The sequence below is a fragment of the Canis aureus genome, chromosome 4 (assembly GCF_053574225.1).
Source record: "Canis aureus isolate CA01 chromosome 4, VMU_Caureus_v.1.0, whole genome shotgun sequence".
NCBI lineage: Eukaryota > Metazoa > Chordata > Mammalia > Carnivora > Canidae > Canis > Canis aureus.
Window position 1 is genome coordinate 18,617,620 of NC_135614.1, and position 23,015 is coordinate 18,640,634.

A 23,015-nucleotide genomic window follows, 5' to 3' on the forward strand; every position below is an offset into this window, starting at 1 on the left:
GCCCCCACACAAAGTCACATTGTAAAAACTATTCAGTATGATGTAGAGTCCTCAAATAAACCAAGACCTGCCTATTTTGCACAATATTCCAGGGGTTAAGATATTACCACCTAAAAGATGAAAGCAAAGGTAAGAACTCCTTGGACAACTGCAAATTCTTCATTATACAAATAACATCATTTTAAATATTTGAATTCTATTAACTCACTAGTTCTCAATATCCTGCATACCACTTCTGATTATATTCATATAAAGAAAAGAATACATTTTAATCTCAACCTTTGTCATAGTTTTTTGTTTAGTATGTAATGTATATCTTTTATAGTTAAAAGTAAAATGTATATATAAAAATAATATTGCTAGAATATTTTCTTCCCACTAGAACAAAATACTTGAGGAAAAATCTGAATCTTCTACCTATTTGCAATAATTATTCTTTTGATATTTTAAAAATTCATTATTAAGATGGGTATGATATGTGTTGGTAAAAATACAGCTACCTTTTATTAAAATCATGATTAAGCCTCAGGTATTTGAAAATAAATTTTGCTTTTATTATAATTTTTATTTGTTTTGTTTAGAATTGTTTTAGTTATTGATTAGAAAATGTTTTCAAGGTATAAAAAAAGTATCTTCTGTTTATTTGCTTGGCTCTGAATTCTGGAATATTCTTTTTTAAACTCCTAGATCATATTTCTAAAGTATCCTTGTATTGTAGTCTATAAAAAGTAAATTCTCTTGGATTTGCTGGTCTTTTTTTCTTGATGTAGCACCCCTGACATGACATGAATTTTAGAGGTGGAGGTTGAAATACTCAGCCATAAAATCTTGTTTTTCTCTTTTGAAGTTCTAGGAAAGAAAAAAAAAAGTAGATGGCTGTGACATTTGCCATCAATTAAATGAGTTAAGTTTAAAAATCTGTAGCTTGGCCATCTGTTCATTTTCTTCAATTTAGTTCTGCCTAAAGTCAGTTTGTTACCAGCTAAGAGATTCTGTCTTATAAAAAGAAAATCTTTTGACTGAACAGCAAAATTGTACCTCAGATGTGGCTAAGAGAGGGAGATTATTATGACTTCTTCTATTAAAGTGTCCTAATTTCATTAACACATAAACTACTTAAGCAAGTCAGAAATAAATTCACCCTCCTCTTTTAAGAATTTATTTATTTATTTGAGAGAGTGAGAGAGAGAGAGTGAGCATGAGCCGGGGTGGGGGTAAAGAGGCAGAGGGAGAGAGAGAGAAGCAGACTCCCTAGCAAAGCAGGGAGCCCCATGCTGGGCTGGATCCCAGGAATACCTGCGCCGATGGCAGACCCTTAACTGACTGAGCCACCAGGCACCCCCACATTCTTCTTTTTGAACCAAAGTTTCTATGGCTGGGGTATGAGGCCTGATCCTCTTGGAGTCCTACCACAGAAGTACATTATATAAGATTGGGAGTTGGGTTTCTTTCTTTTTGTGCTTCCTCAGGTAAGACTATGGCTATTACTGTAATACCCTTGCATGGTTCTTCATTTTCTCAGGATTTAAATGCTATTTGCTTCAAGTTTTTACTAATAGAGCCTTTTTAAGCAATTGAGACTTGATGGATTCTAATGAGGGCAGGGATGCTATAATTGCCCTTATTAATGTTTTGTAACTGATTTGGACTAACTGCAATGTACACTTTCTAAATTAATGGTTTCAATCAAGTAAAAATTGACCAAGTTCCTAAGGTCAATCAATAAAGTAGTCAGTGATTCATTAAAATAATGCTTATCATTAGGACAGGCAAGCACGTAAGAGGCAAAAGAGAAGAGGATGGATGTCAATGGCTTGCTGCCGAGTGGCAGGTCCTAATTCAGTTGTTTGTGCTTTTTCAATATTAAAAACAAACTTTAAGTTAGCATAGGACATTTTATTGGAGTTATCTTGAAACCACTAAAACTTAAGAGGTTAATCCATACCAAGTTGAGGAGTTTTTCCTTAAGGAAAAAAAAAAAGCAATTCATTCATGTCAAGCCAATGATCATTTTGGTTTAACTTGCAGGTAACAGTTCTCCACCAACTCCCTATTTTACTCCTCAGCAAAAAAATGGCATGTCATCAGCTTGATTGCAATTTCATTATTGCCTACGCTGAAGTACATTCACCTGGCAGCAAAGCCCATTTAATAATTGACTATATGTTCTCTGGAGCTTCTGACATGCACAAGTAACCACTAATTGTTTGGTCTCCGACTGGTTCCCTTGAGGCCCTGGGAATGCAAGGTCTTCCCTATTAGCCTTCTATTTACCTTGGCAATTTCACCTCAGGCCAACTGAACGCATAAAAAGGTAAGGATGACTGTTTACATTGAAAAAATAACTGTAAAAAAATAACTGTAAAACTCCATTAAGGCCTCCTGCAAATGTACAGACAGACATCCACATCATAAAGAATAAAATCGGGCAGCTGGAGTGACTCAGCGGTTTAACCTTCGGCCCAGGTCGTGATCCTGGAGACCTGGGATCAAGTCCCGTGTGGGGCTCCCTGCATGGAGCCTGCTTCTCCTTCTGCCTGTGTCTGCCTCTCTCTCTATGCCTCTCATGAATAAATAAATAAAAATAATTTAAAAAAGAATAAAATCAATTATGGAAAATCAAATGTTCTTCCCTGCTGCTGGGTGACATCAGCAACATGCACAGCAGATGTTTTGCACCTGACAACCAGCAGAACATGAAGACACCAGGAAGAGCACAAACTTTCCCACTTGACTCATTTTCAAAGATGTCTCAGACTTTCTTCTTTTAAAGAGGCTTCTCTACAGTGAAGATACTGCGTGCACTATGTGACATAAAACAGTTAACTCACTTTTTAATGATGACCACTAAATCAAGAAGCATGGAAAAGGCAAGCAATAAGAACAAAACTGAGACTATTTTACTTTTTTACATAAGCTTATATTGAATTATTTTGTTGTTCCAAACTGAATTTGAGACCTTTTTCAAATAATTTATCTTTCTGTTTGGGGGTAGAGGTAAATGCTTTCAAACATATTGCCGAGAGGAAAGAAACTACTCTAATTGTAGCAAATACTTTCTGAAAGTTAAATATTTAATAAAATCAGTATCTGTAATTCTCAAGCCTCCTTGGGAATGAAGGACCTAAGACCATGAATAGATTCTAACAGTGTGTAGCTCCAAGGCTTCAGTATATTATTTAGCTATGAAATGCCAGATTCCATGACATTTCTGGCGGTTAGATTTACTTAACGGTTTTTATTGGTTTAGGTAAAGTTTAAAATAAGTCCTCTGTCCTGAGCCCATAATCACTAACAACCAGAGAAGGATTGGTCTAAGTACAGACTGAGCATCATGTAGCATAACCGGCTGAAATGAAACAATTTTAAAGTTGTCATCAACAAGATGAATAATTTACTCACAAATAAATGAGTTAGCAGCATTGAATTATTTAAATATCAACCAAAATGTATGGCACTTTCATTTCAAATCACTTAAAAATTATCCTTTGTGTATATAAGATTTTTAAACAATAGAACTAAAATATTTGGAAATTAGTTTAAAACATCTTAAAATACATTAAATTTCAATTGCCTATTGTGGACACTACTGGTGAGAATGAAAACTGGATGACAATTGGACTATATCAAAAGGATTGAAAAATGCACCGATTTTACCTCAAACTCTTTGAGAAATAAATACAAAGGGCATGAATGGAAGATACACATAAACATATGCCCATCAGAGTAGCATTCAGAATAGCAAAAAAAAAAAAAAAAAAAAAAAAAGAAAAGAAAAAGAAACAATTAGATGCACATGCTAGTGAATTGGTTATATACATAGATTTTATATATTTATATAAACATGCAAATGTATATCTAGTATATGTATTATATATGTACATATGTATATATAGTAACCTCCTTGAGCCAGAACATAGTCCTGCTGGAGCCCCCTGGAGGTCCATACTTGGTCCTGAGATGACAGCAAGCAAGTGGGTGGTGGGACCTTCAGGTGAAGTACCTCTCCTACCTGCAGAACCTGTTTAGCAATGGTGCCAATATCCTGCTATGGCATGCACTCCTCCTGCCTGATAAAATGTCCTACAACCTCAAGAATTTCAATATGCATATGGACTTCTCAGAGGACTATCTGTTCAAACTCCTTCAGTGACATTCACAACCAGAATCTACCACCCCAATGTGGGCAACAGTGGAGAGGTTTGCAATGATAACTGGAAGCCTTTTAGTAAGACCTGCCAAGTGTTGGGGCCCTCGGTGGGCTGGTGAATAGACCAGACCTGGGGCAACCTGTTTGTGTGGAACTTGCTGACCCGCTGAGGTAGAAACCAGAGCTGTACCACAGGGAGGTCAGAGAGGTCATCGTCAAGTCATGGAGTGGGCTGGTTCTCCTAACTCTCATTCTGACCCCTCTCTGCACTGGAACTTCTTTGTATGTGGATGGACACATGACACTGACTGGGAGTCAGAGTCCCTTTGTAGCCCCTTCCCTGCTCATTTGTTCCATTTTTTTTTTCCTTTTTAGTTTAGTTGTGTGTGTGTGTGTGTGTGTGTGTGTGTGATGTGGATTCACTTCCTGGTTCACCTGGCCACAGTGGGCTTTTCCCACTCCTTTTCTCTGCCTCAGAGCCAAGGGAGTTCAGATTAAATCTTGCTTTTACTAATTGCTCTGTCTTGGACACACAGGTTATCTTCCATGACAACTGGCAGGAAATGAGCCCAGAAGCCAACTAGGATCCCCTAGCGCTCAAGCATCAGGGAGCAGAGAAGACCTGGAGGCAGGGCACTTGTAGGGAATCATATTTATGATTGATGACTGAAATCAGCCAGACTACTGATAGATACTGCATGTCTAGATTTAGGTGCTGAACTTCCCTCCGCCACCAATGAATCACAAAATGAAGAATCTAATCTCCATCCTGGAAATCTGACTACATGATTTTAAGACCATTTGCAATTCCATTAGGTTGCAAGCTCCTGGGGCCAAGCTTCAGGCAAGGAATGCCCCCTGCAGCTTCCAGTCCAGGGGTAGCCACAGATATCACATGCTTGTCCATCCATTAAAATCACAGATGAAAAAAAATATGGTAACCTCCTATATGGCTGAAAAAATTAATAACTACAATTAATGGTCTGGTACATGAGTGTTTATCATGTACCAGACACTATTTAAGTACATTACATGGATTAACTTTTAAATTTCCATTGCTTTAGATTAATTCCTTCAGTATTATCTTTATTTTACAGATGGGAACACTTAAACTCTCAGAGGTTAACTAACTTTCTCAGTGTCAGAACAATAATAAGAGGTAAAGTAGGTTATGAACTTAGGTTTGTGCTTTTAACCACTACACTCAAAACCATTAAAATTATTGAGACATTTCTACAACTATTGGCATGAGACAATGGTCACATTTTTCAGTCTGAAACAAAAGCAGTTTTCAGAGTATATTTTGTGGATTGTTTTATATATAATACATACAATTATATACTTAAATTTTCTAATTATTACATAGAAATTTAATGTCAAATATATGCTTTTGTTTTGAAACCAGAAGTGGTTTGTATATGATAATCTATTGTACATTATTTTATAATACACACATCATCTACATATACACATTCATAGAAGTATGTGACATATTGTCATATGTACTTTGAGGGATGATAATAAATATGGATCTATAGTCTTTATTTACTAGAAGGTAAATTAATGCACACTGTCAAACTAAAAGGAATCTTTTCCATCTTCTATATTCTTTGCAACTATTTGGATAATACGCATTTACAGTAGAAAGAGATGCACTGAGATATTGGAAAATCATAGTAAGAATTTCAAGCTAACAACCTAGAACACTTTTGAGAAGAAACCTGTCTTATTTAATCCTTCACCATCCAGAGTATTTTCTGGCCAGAATCTTACTTTAACAAGTGCACAGGGAATGGATCAATTTCTCAAAGTTAGACTCTAAATAACAAAGCTTATGAGTACATTAGAATAAGCCAGAACTCCAAATTTAGAATAAGAAAAAAAGTTCAAGGAAAAATCATATGTATGTGCATATGCTAGTATATGTATGCACATATTAATATATTGATATATATATACACATTATCTATATTTAAGCATCAGCATATATAATCATCCCCCAACACACACATATATCGCCTTTTGCTATAGAATGGCTACATGTGATGTTAAGTTATAATTTGTTGGCTTCTTAGTAAATCTTAGAGTAAAACTAAACTTTGTGTAGCAGGGAATGCTGGGCTAGACTGTGAAGAAATTACAGTTAACGTGTACTTTTGAATACTGATAAAATACGAGGGAAAAAAGCCAGTAGGAAGTAATGTCCTAATGCTTTCTACACATTTCATGATAATTTAACAAACTGTCTTCTACTATTTTCCAATGAAAAAATAAAGCAAGAGCATAACCGAGGGCAAAGATCAGGATTGCCACCACCAGAGGTCTTGTTTGATGGATCTCCCTTGAGGGGGTCCTCAGGTGAGTAGCAGTAGAGGAAGAGAGCTCAGCAAAGAGCTCAATGGGTGCATATTGAGACTGTGAATAAAGGAGGCTCAGAGTCATTTGGAACCATCTGTTTTCCCCCATGATAGTGGCCTCTGTGGCATTCAAATAAAGTCTGCATTTCATTTTCCAAGGTTAGAACATCGTGAATCTCATTTCATTGACTGCAAGCTGTGCGTGCTTCAGCTGGGCTATCTCGGTCAGCTGTGGAGTACTGCCTGCAGCAGCAGGAAATGTTACAGTGGCGATTGTCGCAAAGGCTACTGTTCTGGTTTTCTATTGCTGCACAGCAAACTACCCCAAGTCTCGGTAAAACAATAACTGTTTTATTATGCTCATGGATTCTGTGGGTCGGGAATTTGAACAGATCCCAGCAGGTACAACTTATGCCCCAGATTGCATTTTCCAAAAATAACTAGGATTGTATCTCTCATCTTGCACTCTTTTCCGCAAAGTGCAAAGTGACCTTGCTAGAGCCCCATTAAGATGTGGAACCTGATTCTCCTCACATGCGTTTGGGCTGGCCTTAAGGACTCAGAGGCTCAAAGGTGGAAGGGATGCCATGTACCTTTTGAGGCTAGGTCAATAAAGGCCATACAGCTCCTGTCTGGTTTTCATGGGACATTTGTTGTCTGCATCTTGCCTCTTGGAAGGCTTCCTCTCAAGACCTGTTTGCTGTGCTGTGGGAGGCCCAAGGCAGGTGGAGAGGCCTTATTTCACAGCTGTGTTTGATAGTCATGCTTTAACTCCTACCTTCTTGTGTCTTATACTCTGGCTCAAGAGAAATTTAGTTGTTAGAGAAAACCTATTTGGGCATAGCACCATGTTACTATGGAGGAGGTTTTGTCATGTAATTCATAGAAGGAAAGGGGGAAATGCTCTTTTTGTGACATGAAGTGAAGGTTTCTCTTTTCTCACCATGGGATCAGCATTATGTTAATAGGATGGATTTGTCACCTGGATCAGTAAGGAAGGTGCTGGAAGGGAGACTTAATCCTTAGAGAATGAGGTCTGTTTGAAAAAGTGTTGTTACCAGGGGGTGCCTGGATGGCTCAGGAAGCTGAGCCTCTGACTTTGGTTCAGGTCATGATCCCAAGGTCCTGGGATGGGCTCCCTGCTCAACGGGGAGCCTGCTTCTCCTCCCTCTGCCTGCCGCTCCCTCTGTTTGTTCTGTCTCTCTCTCTCACTCTCTGCCTCCCTCTTCATCTCCCTCTCTTCCCCATTTCTCCCCCTGTGTCAAATAAATAAATAAAATCTTAGAAAAAAAAGTGTAGTTACCATAAGATAAACTCACTCACACTACAAGGAAGAGACCTATCCTTCCCACCGTGACTAGCCTCATTCCTAACAGTTCATCTTGCTGTCTCCAGGAGACCCAACAGACTGGATGGAGAAACCAGCCTTCATAACATCAAAGCTGAAGGTAGGAGCAGATTCAAGACTCTGAAACAGTAAAAAATAGGAAGGGCGCTGAAGGAAAGTGAGATGTGCTTCTGTGAACAGGAGAAATTAGCAAAACCTAGGAAAGGCATGGAACAAAGAGGGAAAAGTGTAATAGGAAAGAGCAATAGGAGGGAGAAAGGACTGAGCTGGGAAAGAAGACAATGCACACAGGCCAGCATTTCCCAGGCCTAAGCACTGAGGCATTGTTGCCAGCAAGGTAGGTAATCCAGGGCATGGAGCCAATTCCTCAATCTGCAAAATCTCCACCAGTGCCCACTTTCAACTTTCTACAGCACTGGGAGTATTAATTTTAGAAACTATCAAACAAACAATATGACTGCCTCATCTTCTCCAAGTTTCTTTTCAATGGAAAGTGAACTGAAGCAGTATTTAAAGGAGCTATAGAACAAACTCCACCTTAACAGACAGGGAAACTTCACTAGTACTTCATTACTGACTAGTGTAGAAAATCCATTACCAAATGATGATCTACCTGTAGATGCAGGTAGGTGCATTACAGCTGTGACTACCCTTGTTCCAGGCTATAACAATAACCAAATATGTTTACTGTGTTAGAAATTGTTCATGACATCATGATAAAATTGTAGGTTAAGAATATCATTATATGTACTTACTATTTTTAAGGACAAAAGATTTAAGCATTGAATACTAGGTACAAGGGTGCTCTTTTTTTTCTATATCCTATTAGTTACCAAATGAATGGGAGCTGTTTCTTTAAGTTGACTCTCTATCTCTGATTTCATCTGTGTGTTGATTTTATGGGTTAAGATATATATATTTTTATGTCCAAATTCCATATTGTTTTCTGATGGTGGGGGTAGTGGAATTTCTAATTCACATTTCCCAATCATCTCTGTGTGTGCAGGGAGAGAGGGAGTTATGTAATTGTGTGGGCAGTGAGAACACAAAAAAGGGAAAATGATCAAGCACGTTATGGAGGCAGGTCAGATGATAGTGCAGGATCAGATGTTCAATCTGAAATCTTATACAAAAAACAAGTAGCAAGACAAGAAGTTGATCAGAAGCCTGAGAGCAAGACAAAAACAAAGAGGGCTCAAAAATATAAAGAAATATGTATGGCACTACAATCAGATCTGAAGAAACAAGTGAAAAAGAAACCCAAGGGGCCAGTACAAGAAAAATCAACAGTGTTCATCGGCCTCCCAGAGGGCCCAAGCTGGCCTCTATGGATATATGAGAACATCTTCTGAAACAACAAGTGAAGGCAGTCACCAAGTTACAGAAATATCAACATTTTAACTCTTCCATTGCTGTTGTCATCCACTTTGCAAAAACAAAAACCAAGACTCATAATTGGTATTTAAAGATAAATTGTGATGAATAGGATCTGGTCTTTAATGCACACTCAGACCATAAAGGGATACAAGTAACCTATGTGACTTGGTGAGTGGCAAATAGCTTCTGAATCTCAGTCTTAACTTTCTCCAAGGTCTTAGGCCAGTGAAACAGCACTAAGTTCTAAGTGTTCTATAATGTATTAAAATATATACCATTATGTTTTAGAAAAAAATATTTAAGGCCTTATTCAGCCATAAATACTAGTATGGGATTTCAGTAAGAAACATTGAAAATGATTTTTTGATTTACTTTATATGCCCTGATGATTTCTAAAAGGTCATCTATCTTAAGAATGCATTTTCATGGTTTTTAAAATAGCATCCACAAGTGAAAGTTGAGCTGAACTTTAAAGTTACAAGAAATATTGATATGTCTTTTATGATCCCAATAACTTTTTTAGAATAATAGAGCCATTATTAATCATGCTAAACATTCTTTTCCTTGTAATATAGATTTTTCATTAATACAAACATACATTACAAATTTAGTTCATTTCATAAATCCCATGTTCACTTGAGATGTTTATTTTTTATTATTCACACTATTATTTTTATAAATAATTTATATCTGTTTGCTTTTTCATTTTAAGCATTCTTCTATTTTATCTGAATTTTTAATTATAGTGTTAAAAATTCCATATTTAACTCTTGAAAGCTATCTTAGAGTGATGAGTACATTTTATTTTCTGTAATGATGGAAAGTATGAATTCTTATGCCTATGTTAAACTCTTTGTTGTATAAATTATCAGGTATGAGACTTCAGGCAAATTATTCTATGATTTGTAGTTTCACCACCTGTAAAATGAAAACAACAATCATACGAATATATAGAATTATTCAGAATAATATTTAATAATCTATATAAAACTTTTAGCACAGCACATCACAAATTGCAGGCACTCATTAAACTTATTTTCTATTATTAATAATTGGTTTTTGCAAAAGAGAAAAAGGCTATGGTGGGGAGAAGTGGATATACCAAGTTTGAAGTTGTTAAAGACAACATGGAAGTAGAAAGTAGAATGCTTAGGTAAAAGGAGAGTGAGAGAACAGAGGGAATATATGCCATTCTAAATAACTAATCAATTGGGCAGCATAAAGCCCTTTGAGAACTTCAAGCAAGACTATGACAAGATCAGATTTAAATTTAAGATGGATACGTGGATACGTATAAAATATAATGGAAGCCATCTTACCTTCAGGCTACAGAAAATGACATGATAAAGGATAATAATATTGGGATCTAAATAGAAGATGATGAAAAGTATAATAAGACAGTGGTAAAAAGAATAGGTAAGTGAATGATTAAGAAGAAATAGAAATAGAACTCGAGCATAAGAGAAATAGGTAATGAGAGAAAACAGGCAGTTGAGGATTATTTTAAGTGATTCAGTTTTGGTGGTTGCTGAGGTAGTAATGATGTCAAGAAGAATTGTGACATAAATGTATAATTAAGATCTTTGGAGTCAGAAAGAATGGACTTAAAGTGTTATACCATAAGATGGTGTCAGTGTTTCCTTGGTAAACTGCGGAACTTGTCAGCATTCCCCTAAATACATCGTGGAGTAGATGACGTTAAAGAGAAAATCTGTAGAAGAGACAAAACATTGCCACAAATATGGTAGTTGATTAAATCTTAATATACTTTTACATTAACCGAGGGAAAGAATGGATGATAATATTTAAGATAATAAGAAAGAAGAAATAGCATTTTTGGAATAAAAGGAGCAGTTAAATTCTAGGTATTTAAAATTTGTATAATTCGTTTAGAAGACACAAAAACATGATGTTTGTATTGGGAAATTTATGATTTGAAACTTGGAAGAGGGATTGGTTCTGAAGTTATATTCATTTGGGACTCATAGAGGCCAGAAGTGGATGGATCCATGTATGTTTTTAATCATTCAAAAACAGTTTAAAAAACACTGCAATCTCAAGAATCTTAAATAAGTCAAATTATTACCTTAGAACTAACTAATTAAACCAATATATAAATGATCCAATCAAGACAACGTAAAAATTACCCAAAAGAGGTTCCATGTCTCCCAGGTCTTCCTAAAGAAAGAAAGAGGTGCTGGATTGGTGAACCACTGGAAATATAGAAAGAGGAGAGTGGGACCCTAAGAAGATCCCAGTTAATCATTATCCTAGGAAGTTACATCGTTGTCCAAATGTTTTCCTTATGTCAAGCAGGCATATCTCCATTGTGTAGACAAATGTTGCATCCTTAACTGGTGATATTAAACATTAATATGAAAAATTAATCCTTTTCTTCTGGATGTTGGCTCAGCAAGCAAATTGTTTATTGAATTTTAATTTCCCATCTATCTATCATAAGGGGAGAATGCACTGGATAGAGAAACCATCTACCCCTCCACTTTGGAATTTACAATTCTCAATCTAAATGGATATATTGATATTCTAGCCTTTATACTTTAGTCTTTTTGAAATAAGTTAATATATCTGGACTTCAGAATGATAGATATATCCTCTTTGGAGTGATGACAAATCATGATTCTTAGCCTGAAAACTGCGTGACCTGGGATTGAAATATTGTAAATATACTGGGAAACTGCTACCATGTAGGGTTTTCTTTGGGAGCTGGTCAGTCTTATCCAGGCGTCAGATATTTTTCCAGATATTCCACAATCAATCTCGAATGGGTTTCTTATGAGATTTCTAAGATTTTTAAAAGTCTAATGAAATATGTTAATTTCCTATGCATATGACGCTGTCAGTTTAAACATCTGGTGTTTATACCATAATTATATCAGTGGTAGCACTGCTCAGTTTATACTGGAAAAAATATTATTTATTGTTGTTGATATCGCAGGATGATTGACAAACATTTGACAACCTAGGTATGAACACAAACCAACAGATCAAATAACCCTAAGTAAGGATATGCGGTAGATGAGCAATCACAGACATGAATTCAGAACAATACTCAGTATCATGTAACACTTGAGTATATTATAATCATGACCATGTATTATGTATTATTTTCATTATAGTTTTGTTATTGCTTACACTTTCATATCTTTGGCTAAAATTTGGAAATCTATCAAGAAAAATGGGAGGACACATGATTTCATGAATAAGTTTGTAAATTCAATATATTCAAAATAGTATTTTCTCTAAGAAACAGATCAAGAACCAAAGTGAGGAGATCTAAGTTCCCTATTGAAAAAAGATGTTAAGAAAAGGGGAAAATTGGGGAGCCTAGATGGCTCAATTGATTAAGTATCTGCTTTTGGCTCAGTTCATGATCCTGGGGTCCTGGGATCAAGCCCCAGGTCCGGCTTCCTGTTCAGTCTCTCTCTGTCTCTTCCCCCCCCTCCATTCTTGCTTTCCCTCTCTCTCTCGCTCATTCTCTCTCTCAAATAAATAAATAAAATCTCTTAAAAATTAAACAGAAAAAAAAGAAAAAGGGAAAATCCAGAGGGAATAGAGGTGAATATAAAGTTTTAAGAACAAAAATGCATTCAAAAGACTTCAAATAAGACGAGAATTCAAATACAAAAGTGCAGATATTTGGAAAGTTGTTTGTCACCGCTAATGTTAACTATGATGGTGTTAACTGTAAATGCATTTCAGAAAAATGGGCATCATTAATGAATACTGAAAAAAGGGCATGATATTTGCTCTCAAGGAGTTTCACACATCTGGGACAAATCCTTCTCTCTTTATAATAATTAATCAAAGCCAGTGTGTGTTTAGTTATATCCAACAAAAGAACTAGTGCCTTTAAAAATAGGATAAACCTGTGTCCAGTTGATTTATAGACCATAAAAACAAATTTGGATCAAAACAGCTTAGAGAAAAATGGTGCAATGTATTTGGAAAACCTTAACTTTTGTTGACAAAACTTGTGTTTACTGATACGGGAGTGGATTAAAAGAAAGTTTTTGTCCAAATTTCTAATCTTTTACTAAGAGTAAGTATAGATTGGCAAAAGTCCATCACTCTCCCAATAGATTCAGAGCTATTAAATATTTCAATTTTGCTTTTTAAAATTTGTATTTATTTATGAGAGAGAGAGAGAGAGAGAGAGGCAGAGACAAAGGCAGAGAGAGAAGCAGGCTCCACGTAGGGAGCCTGACGTGGACCTGGATCCGGGGACTCCAGGATCACGCCCTGGGCTGAAGGCGGCGCTAAACCGCTGAGCCACCTGGGCTGCCCTCAGTTTTAGTTTTAAAATGCTTTTTACTATATGAATATAACACATGCCAAATAAAGATTGTTCTAAAATGCAAGAAAGCTGTTAGCAATTGTATCAAGAATTAAAATACTATCGTTTAAAGCAAAAATTCATTTTAAATTATGCATGACTCTTTCACAACCATCAAAAATGTTTTTGTATGTGAAAGACAATTTGATGGTGTTTGTATCCTAGAACTGTATTATTGTAAACGTTTTACATTTTGTCTTTCTTGTCACATATATGTAATTGTATTATTATTTGATTACCTATCCTGAAGGCTCCCTTAATAATTAATTAATTAAGTACCATCTGAGTGAATCAAGTGAGTTAAGCTGTTTATATCTCTGTGTGATTCTGTATATGTAGTTTTGCTTAGACATATTGAGATTTTCTCTATAGTTAATATAAAAATATTTTGTGTTTATTTTTAGAGTGCTATATATTATAAAATGCCTGGATATTGAAGAATTTTATGACCCAGTTGCCTAAATTAGTGGCTCTATATACTGCCTATTTTTACTTATTTAGTTCTGATATGGATTTAGAATAAATAAAACTGACAATACCACCTTTAATCATCCAGAGGATATTTAGATAGTAATGATTTAGATAGTGTATTAGTCACAGTCTCTATAAACAGAATCAATAGGATGTATAAATATATAGAAAGATTTATTATAAGTAATTGGTTCATGTATTCTATTAAGGACTTCAACTGATTGGAAGAAACCCAATACATTAGGGAGAGTAATCTGCTTCATTCAGTCTACCAATTTAAATGTTAATCTCATTCTCAAACAACCTCATAGACACACCTAAAATAATGTTTGACCAAATATCTGAGTACCCAATGGTTCAATAAAGTGTATACATAAAATTGACCATCACAGATGGTCTCTTCATTTTTTATAAAATAATGTATTACTTTGGAAATTAGTAAGATTGCTAATGATCATTTATCTTTGATTGATATTAGATTCTCAAACCATGTGCTACTTCTGACTTTTGACAATTAAATGACACTTCTCCAAAAAGCTATCATGATGAGGCTATTAGAATTATTTCACATTATTTTCATGAAAATAACAGTGAATACTTTTTTAAAAAAAAATTACCATTGTTTATGAAGTGTTCACGTGTAGCAAAATAAATAGATTTGTTTCATAGTATTTATTCCAGAAGGAAGATATAAGACTCTTCAGATAGATTTTATTATGGGGATGGTTTTAACTCAGTGTAGGCAACCATCATCTAAAACTAGGTATGAACAACAAAGGGGTCCATTTATCAAGAATTGTAGAACCTGGTGTGCCTGGGTGGCTCAGTTGGTTAAGCATCTGCTTTTGGCTCAGGTCATGATCCTGGGGTCCTGGAATTGAGCTCTGCATTGGGCTCTCTGCTCATGGGGTAGTATACCTTTCCCTCTCCCTCTGTGCAACCCCTCCCCCCAGCTGTTTTTTCTTTCTCACTCTCTCTCAAATAAAAAATAAAATCTTAAAAAAAAAAAAAGGAATTGTTGAACCCTGGTCATGGAGCTTAAATGTGCTCTGGGAGACCACACACCAGGACTGCTTTAAAAATAGGTTCCAGGGCCAGGTCAGATGTTATTGTAGGGTAACAATAACTTTCTATTCTTCTAAAAACTATAAGATTGAATTTCTGAAAGACAGACTTCTAGTATCTGTTTTCAAATTTATAAAACATAAATCCTACCTTGTAGGCAAAGAGCAAATCAGATATTTAAAAAATTATTTTTAACATGACAAAACTGGGCTTTAGTATGCCATTACAACAACAAACAGCAGTACTCAATTTCCTAAGTGTCTTTGTGTGGCAGGGTCCCTGTAAAGCATTTACATAATCCTGCTCAGCTAAACTTTGCAATATTTCTTTGAAGTGTGGATTATTAGCCCCATTTTAAAATGAGTAAATGGGGATCCCTGGGTGGTGCAGTGGTTTAAGTGCCTGTCTTTGGCCCAGGGCGCGATCCTGGAGACCCGGGATCGAATCCCACGTCGGGCTCCCGGTGCATGGAGCCTGCTTCTCCCTCTGCCTGTGTCTCTGCCTCTCTCTCTCTCTCTGTGACTATCATAAATAAATAAAAATTAAAAAAAAATACTTAAATAAAAAAATAAAATGAGTAAATGAAGGGTCACAAAAACTATGTAAATTATCCAAAGTCACAAATTAACATAGGCAAAACTTATTGGTAATGTAGTTGCATATGAAATCGGACAAACCTTTTAACAACCCTTGAAGAAATAATTTTCTTCAGTGAAGTTTAGTTATCAAGGGCATCAGATCTTATTTTGTGCAGATCCTTATATCTGTCAATGGTCTTCAGAGTTTCTTAATCTCTCTGAAGGTTTTTTTTTTTTTTTTTTTTAAGATTTATTTATTTATGAGAGAGAGAGGCAGAGGGAGAAGCAGGCTCCATGCAGGGAGCCCTACGTGGGACTCGATCCCAGGTCTCCAGGATCACACCCTGGGCTGAAGGGGGCGCTAAACCGCTGAGCCACCCGGACTGCCCTCTCCGAGGTTTTTTGAACAATACTGTCTTATGTGTGTATTTGTGCTTCTCTCAGGTGAGATTACATATATTTTAGTAGATTTATCCTAAAGGCGTGTGACCTAAATGATTTTGAGAATCATTAAATTCTATTAAAATATGTTCATTACATTGAGGAAGACCTGAAGTGGTTATATTGCTTAATCATATGTAAAAACAGATCCAGGCCTAGAAGAAATAGATCCAGACCTGGCGCTAGGATTGGGGTAGGGAAAATACAAGATAAGCCTATAGTATTTCAAATAATCAGAAAGTAAGAATTACAAAGAGGTATTGAAAAAAGAAGAAGAAATGGGTCATATTAAAGGGCACAGAAAGAAACCTGAAAGACCTCCCAGCGGCCAAAACTAGAAAAACGTAAGCAACAAAATGAGTAACACATCGCTGAATAGGAAGCCTAATGTAGGGCTCCTATTGATTGATTTATAAGCCAACGTATAAAGTAAATATTTGAGAATCATACTGATATAAATAAATAAGTCAATTAATGATCAATGGGAGGAGAACAGATAAATCTTCTTTAAGAAGAATTCCATATAATATATAAAGAAACTCTCTCCTCCTGAGAGGTGAAATATAATTCCTTTCCCCTTAAGTAAAGGCTAGACTTAACTACTCACTTTGAAAGAACAGAGTATAGAAAGCAAAAATAATGACTTTAAAATAGAAAAGCAAACATTTTCTTAACCAAGTGATCAAGGTTAACATCACCAGTAATAAGTTATATTGATGTCACATACCTCCTAATACAATGTGATGAGAGGATAGCATCTCGGTGGTAATTTTCCCCCAAATCCATAACTCTAGTATAATAAAAAAAAAGTATGAGACAAACATAATTGAAGAATTTTCTACAAAATACCTATTCAGTACTCTTTAAACTTACAAGATTGTGAAAAAACAAGAAAGACTAAGAAACTATTAGCTCCAAGGAAACTGTGATCCTAAATGCAATGTGGATCCTATATTGAAGATTGGAACAAAAAAAAAAAGCATTAGTGGAAAAAAACGGAGAAATTTGTATAAAGTCAGTAGAGCAGTTAATAATAATGTACCAAAGTTGATTTCTTAATTCAGCAAATAGGCTGTTGCTATGTAAGATATTAATATAAAGAGATTTTGAATGAAAGGTATATGAGAACTCTCTTGACTATCTTTGCCCCATTTCTGTTATTCTGAAATTTTTCCAAAAAGAAAATAAAAAAATATAGAGCCAGAAGCTCAAACCATATCTGTGGGATTCTCCTATATTTTACCTGCAAACCAAATTGAATCCATTAAAATATATAAAATGAATAAATATTTAAAATGCGTATCTATTCTCAGCTTGTCTCTGAGTTCATAAAGCAATCTTAGAAGTGCTGTTCTTATTGGCAGGAATGGTCATGGGTATGATAAAACATATTATTTGGTTACAACCTAAATCTTCTGACATTTTCAAATAAAATGTAAACCTTTTTACAAACACTACTGAATAATAATAAAAGGATATGTGCAGAAAATCTTTGATAAATTCTATTTCAGTGCTTCTTTTCCCTTTTATATCACAAAATCTTTATGATGACAGATTTCTTATCTGTATGCCAGGAAAAAATACATTGTTTATATCACATAAATAATGTCATGTTATTGCAAATAAATGAAGTTTAGTTCTTGTGATTCTTGTTTGCTAGATATTGGAATTGGCATATCCAGAGAATGTGATGTGGTAGTAATTGAGGGCATGAACAGGAGACTCTGTGGCTTTCAGTTGGAGTCCATAGACAAGACCTGGCTATTCTGATTAAGTCAGTAATAATATATTTTTGAAGCACAGAGACTTAGTAAATAGTGAAAGATACATAAATTGAACAATGTACATTATAAGGAAACTGCAGAGTTAGTACAAAGGCTCTAAAACATAATTAATATTGTGCATTAATTAGTTCAAACTCTTATAAACATTACCTGATACCACAGAAATCTGAAGTTATCAATCACATTGTTTTTAATTATTAAAAACTTATCAGATAAGAGCTGAAACAATTGTTTATATCACATAAATAATGTCATGTTATTGCAAATAAATGAAGTTTAGTTCTTGTGATTCTTGTTTGCTAGATATTGGAATTGGCATATCCAGAGAATGTGATGTGGTAGTAATTGAGGGCATGAACAGGAGACTCTGTGGCTTTCAGTTGGAGTCCATAGACAAGACCTGGCTATTCTGATTAAGTCAGTAATAATATATTTTTGAAGCACAGAGACTATTAAATAGTGAAAGATACATAAATTGAACAATGTACATTATAAGGAAACTGCAGAGTTAGTACAAAGGCTCTAAAACATAATTAATATTGTGCATTAATTAGTTCAAACTCTTATAAACATTACCTGATACCACAGAAATCTGAAGTTATCAATCACATTGTTTTTAATTATTAAAAACTTATCAGATAAGAGCTGAAACAATTTCAGACAGAAATTTCAGGGCCTATTATCACTCCTAAGTAAAGCAATGTTTCTGCCTAGTATTTTTTTACGAAAAGAAATGACAGGAAAAACCTATCATCTTTATGAGTAAAAATATTTTTTCTTTGTCCCTGAATTGAGGATGAGCACAGAGAAGTTAGGTTATATAAACCTATTAAGTAAGTAACGTTGTTTTTTGTACACATCATTATCTTTTGCTATAAAATTCACAGCTTTTCTTTTAATCTGCATTCAGCAATAGTCTCAAACCATTTTTCAGATGGAGAAACAAGCCATTGGATAAGGTTATTGTCTAGTTCCGTAATCTAGAAATGTAAAGAAATGATGTGACTTTTCATATTATTAAAGTAGATGTAGTAATTGTCTCTGCATATTACTACAAATAAAAATATTGACTTTTTTCAAAAAATAAAACAATTTTTGTACTAGAGCTTTGTCATTATTTCTCTGGGATTCTTGACATTTAGGCATTTCTTTTGGTTTTCTCCATTTCATTCTTCCATTCTGTCTCTGCCGTCCTGTGAAACTAGCTCAGCCCTACCTTTTTCTGAACATTCTTAACTTCATAAACTATATCTTATTACAAATACTTTTAAAAGTTATTGTTATTTGCATAACTGGTTTAGATATCCAATAACTAATGAACATACAAGAATATAAAAGAAGATCTTCTGACCTATCTTCAAGTCCCTAGACAGAATGTGCTAAATGGTTTAAGACATGTTTGTTTTTTTTAAGATTTTATTCATTTATTCATGAGAGACATAAAGAGAGAGAGAGAGAGAGAGAGGCAGAGACACAGGCAGAGGAAGAAGCAGGCTCCACGCAGGGAGCCCCACGTGGGACTCAATCCCAGGTCTCCAGGATCACTAAAGGGGCTGAAGGTAGCGCTAAACCACTGAGCCACCTGGGCTGCCCTGATAGTTTTCTCATTTCTCAGATAATCTTCATTTTCACATCTCTGATTACTTAAGATACTTTGTGAACTGCTAAGAATAGCCTTTTCTTTTCTTTTTTCTTTCTTTCTTTCTTACTTTTTTTTTTTTTTTTTTTTTTTTTTTTTTTTTTTACCAGAACAGTTTCTAGCATTAACAAAATTTAAAAGTTAAGAATTATTCTGGATGGTCTCAGTAGCTTTTGAAAACAGTGATTTGCCATACTCCCAATTTTGAATGATAACTTTTTGGAGAATTGTTAATTTAATTTTGACTTTTTAGTCATTAAAAACTTTGCTAGTCCAAATTAGCCAAATTACCATACAGAAGTCCAAGTTACCATACACAGAGTTATCCATAGTGCTAATTACTATAATAACTAACTGAAGCAGGGCCTGAGAATTAGCTTAATAATTACCAAAAGGGAAAACTGAGAATCTTATTTCTACTATGTAATTTTGGCATATAAAAACCATAAAGAACTAAGAATCCAAAATTTTAATTGATCTAGGTATTACATTTCCTGCTGATTTTTAAAAACATTTTCAGAGTTTATAATCCATATTACTCCCTTGGTAATTAGTCAAGTAGTCCTCATTTCAAAGCAGTTTAGAATGTCAATAATGATTTTTAAATATAACTGATGTTCTTAATTAGGGAGCCATTTTAGAACCAATTATATTTGGCTTATATGTAAAAATGGGTAAAAGATTTCTGTCATTGCTTATTGATGAATATCTCTGAGTGACTTCTAATATAAAGCAGCATTTGTGGGCTACACTACTAAATATAGTTGCTAATGCCTAAACAGTATGCTTAAAGATTTTACAGTATAATAAAAAGGATTACTAAAATATGCATAATTATAATATAAGTAAGCAGTGCACAATAAACAATATTTTTTAAAATGTTCTACAGGTTCTAGAAAATAGAAGTTGCATATATATGTGTGTGGGAATAGAATTAGAAAGAGATTAGAGGAAGATATTCTTTAGAATTTCATTTTTAAGGTGGTTATGAATTTTACAAGTGATGGTTAGAAGAGACTTTTAGTGGTTCAATATTCACAAATGAATCATGATGTAATTCTATCATGAATTCATGATATAATCATGAACAAGAAAAAGGATAGGGATGCTTGGGTGGCTCAGATGGTTAAGTGTCCAACTTGTGATTTTGGCTCAGGTCATGATCTTATGAGTTATGGCTCTGGCTCCATGCTCAGTGGGGAGTCTACTTGACATTCTCTCTCTTCTCCCTCTGCCATTTCCCCTACTTACCTGCTCTCTCTTTCTCTCAAACAAATACATAAAATCTTTTAAAAATGAAAGGATAAAAACCATATGATCATTTCACTTATGTAAAAAAAGCATTCGACAAAGCACTACATCCATTCATGATTTAAAAAAAAATAAAGAAACTCAACAAAGTAGGTTTAGAGGGAACATATCTCAGTATAGTAAAAGGAAAATATCTCAATATAGTATATGAAAACCCCACAGGTATCATCATACTCAATGGGGAAAAACAGAGCTTGTTCCCTAAGGTCAGGAATGAGACAAGGTTGTCCACTTTCACTATGTTCATTCAACATAGTACTGGAACTCCCTAGCCACAACAATTAGATATAAATAAATAAATAAATAAATAGCCAGCTTCCAAATTCATAAGGAAGAAGTAAAACTTTCACTATTTGCAGATGACATTATACTATATATAAAAAACCTTAAACGCTCCACCACAAAACTACTAGAACTGATAAATGAATTCAGTAAGGTTCTAGGACACATAATTTATATACAGAAACTTCTTGCATTTCTATACACCAATAATGAAGCAGCAGAAAGAGAAGTTAAGAAAACAATGCCAATCACTACCATACCAAAAATATTAGAACATCTAGGAATAAACTCAACCAAAGAGGTCGAGGACTTGCACTCTAAAAACTATTAAATATCAGTGAAAGAAATTCAAGACAACACAAAGAAATGGAAGACATTCCATGCTCATGGAATGAAAGAATAAACGTTGTCTATACTGTCCAAAACAATCTATATATTTAATGCAATCCCCATCAAAACATCAATATCATTTTCATAGCACTAGAACAAATAATCCTAATATTTGCATGGATCTACAAAAGACCCCAAATACCAAAGCAATCTTGAAAAAGAAAAACACAACTGGAAGTATCACAATCCTGGACTTCAAATTATGTTACAAAGCTGTTGTAATCAAAAGAGTATAATGTCAGTACAAAAACAGACACATATATGATCATGGAACAGAATAGAAAGTCCAAAAAGTAATGGTTAAAAGAAGAGCCTTTTAGTAGTTCAATATTCACAAATCAACATCAACAAGAGAAAGAATAGGGATGCCTGAGTGGCTCAGTTGGTTATAGTCAATTACATATAGCCAATTATACAGTCAATTAGTTTTGACAAAAGAGGCAAAAACATACAATGGGAAAAAGATAGTCTCTTCAACAAATGGTATTGGGAAAATTATACAGCTACATGGAAAATAATGATACTTTACCACTTTCTTGCACCATACACAAAATTAAACTCAAAATAGATTAAGGACCTGAATGAGAGATTTGAAACCACACAAATCCTAGAAAAAGAATACAGACAGTAATTTCTCTGACATTGGCCATAGCAACATCTTTCTAACTATGTCTCCTGAAGAATAAATAATGTATTGGGTCAGGTTACATGAAAAGGAAAAACTTCTGCTGAGAAAAAGAAAAGCTTCTGCAGAGAAAAGGAAATAGCCATCAAAACTGTAAGTCTGAGAGGAGAAGATATTTTCAAAAGACATATCCAATAAAGAGTTAGTATTTGAGTTAGTATGAAGAACTTAGATAACTCAATACAGAAGAAAACAAACAATCCAATTAAAAAATGAGAAGAAGATATTATCAGATTTTTTTTCCAAAGAAAACATAAGATGTCAACATAATTCATCATCAGGGAAATGCAAATCAAAACTACAATGACACATCACCTTACACCTGTCAGGAGGGCTAAAATAAAGAACTCCAGAAACAAACAAGTGTTGGCAAGGAGATGTGGAGATAAAGGAGTCCTCCTTCACTGTTGGTAGGAGTGCAAACTGGTATAGCCACTACATTATACAATTTAAAGTTCCTCAAAAATAAAAAATAGAACTACCCTATGATCCAGTAATTGCTCTACCAGGTATTTACCCTCCAAAATATAAAAAATACTAATTTGAAGGAGTATATGCATCCCTATGTTTATTTTAGCATTATTTACCATAGCGAAGATATGGACTCAACCCAAGTATCCATTGATAGGTGAATGAATAAAGAAGATGTAGTATACATAGAATGGAATGTTATTCAGCCATAGAGAAGAATGAAATCTTGCCATTTGCAACAACGTGTATGGAGCTAGAAAGTAGAGTGCGAAGTGAAATCAGTCAGTCACAAATACCATGTGATTTCACTCC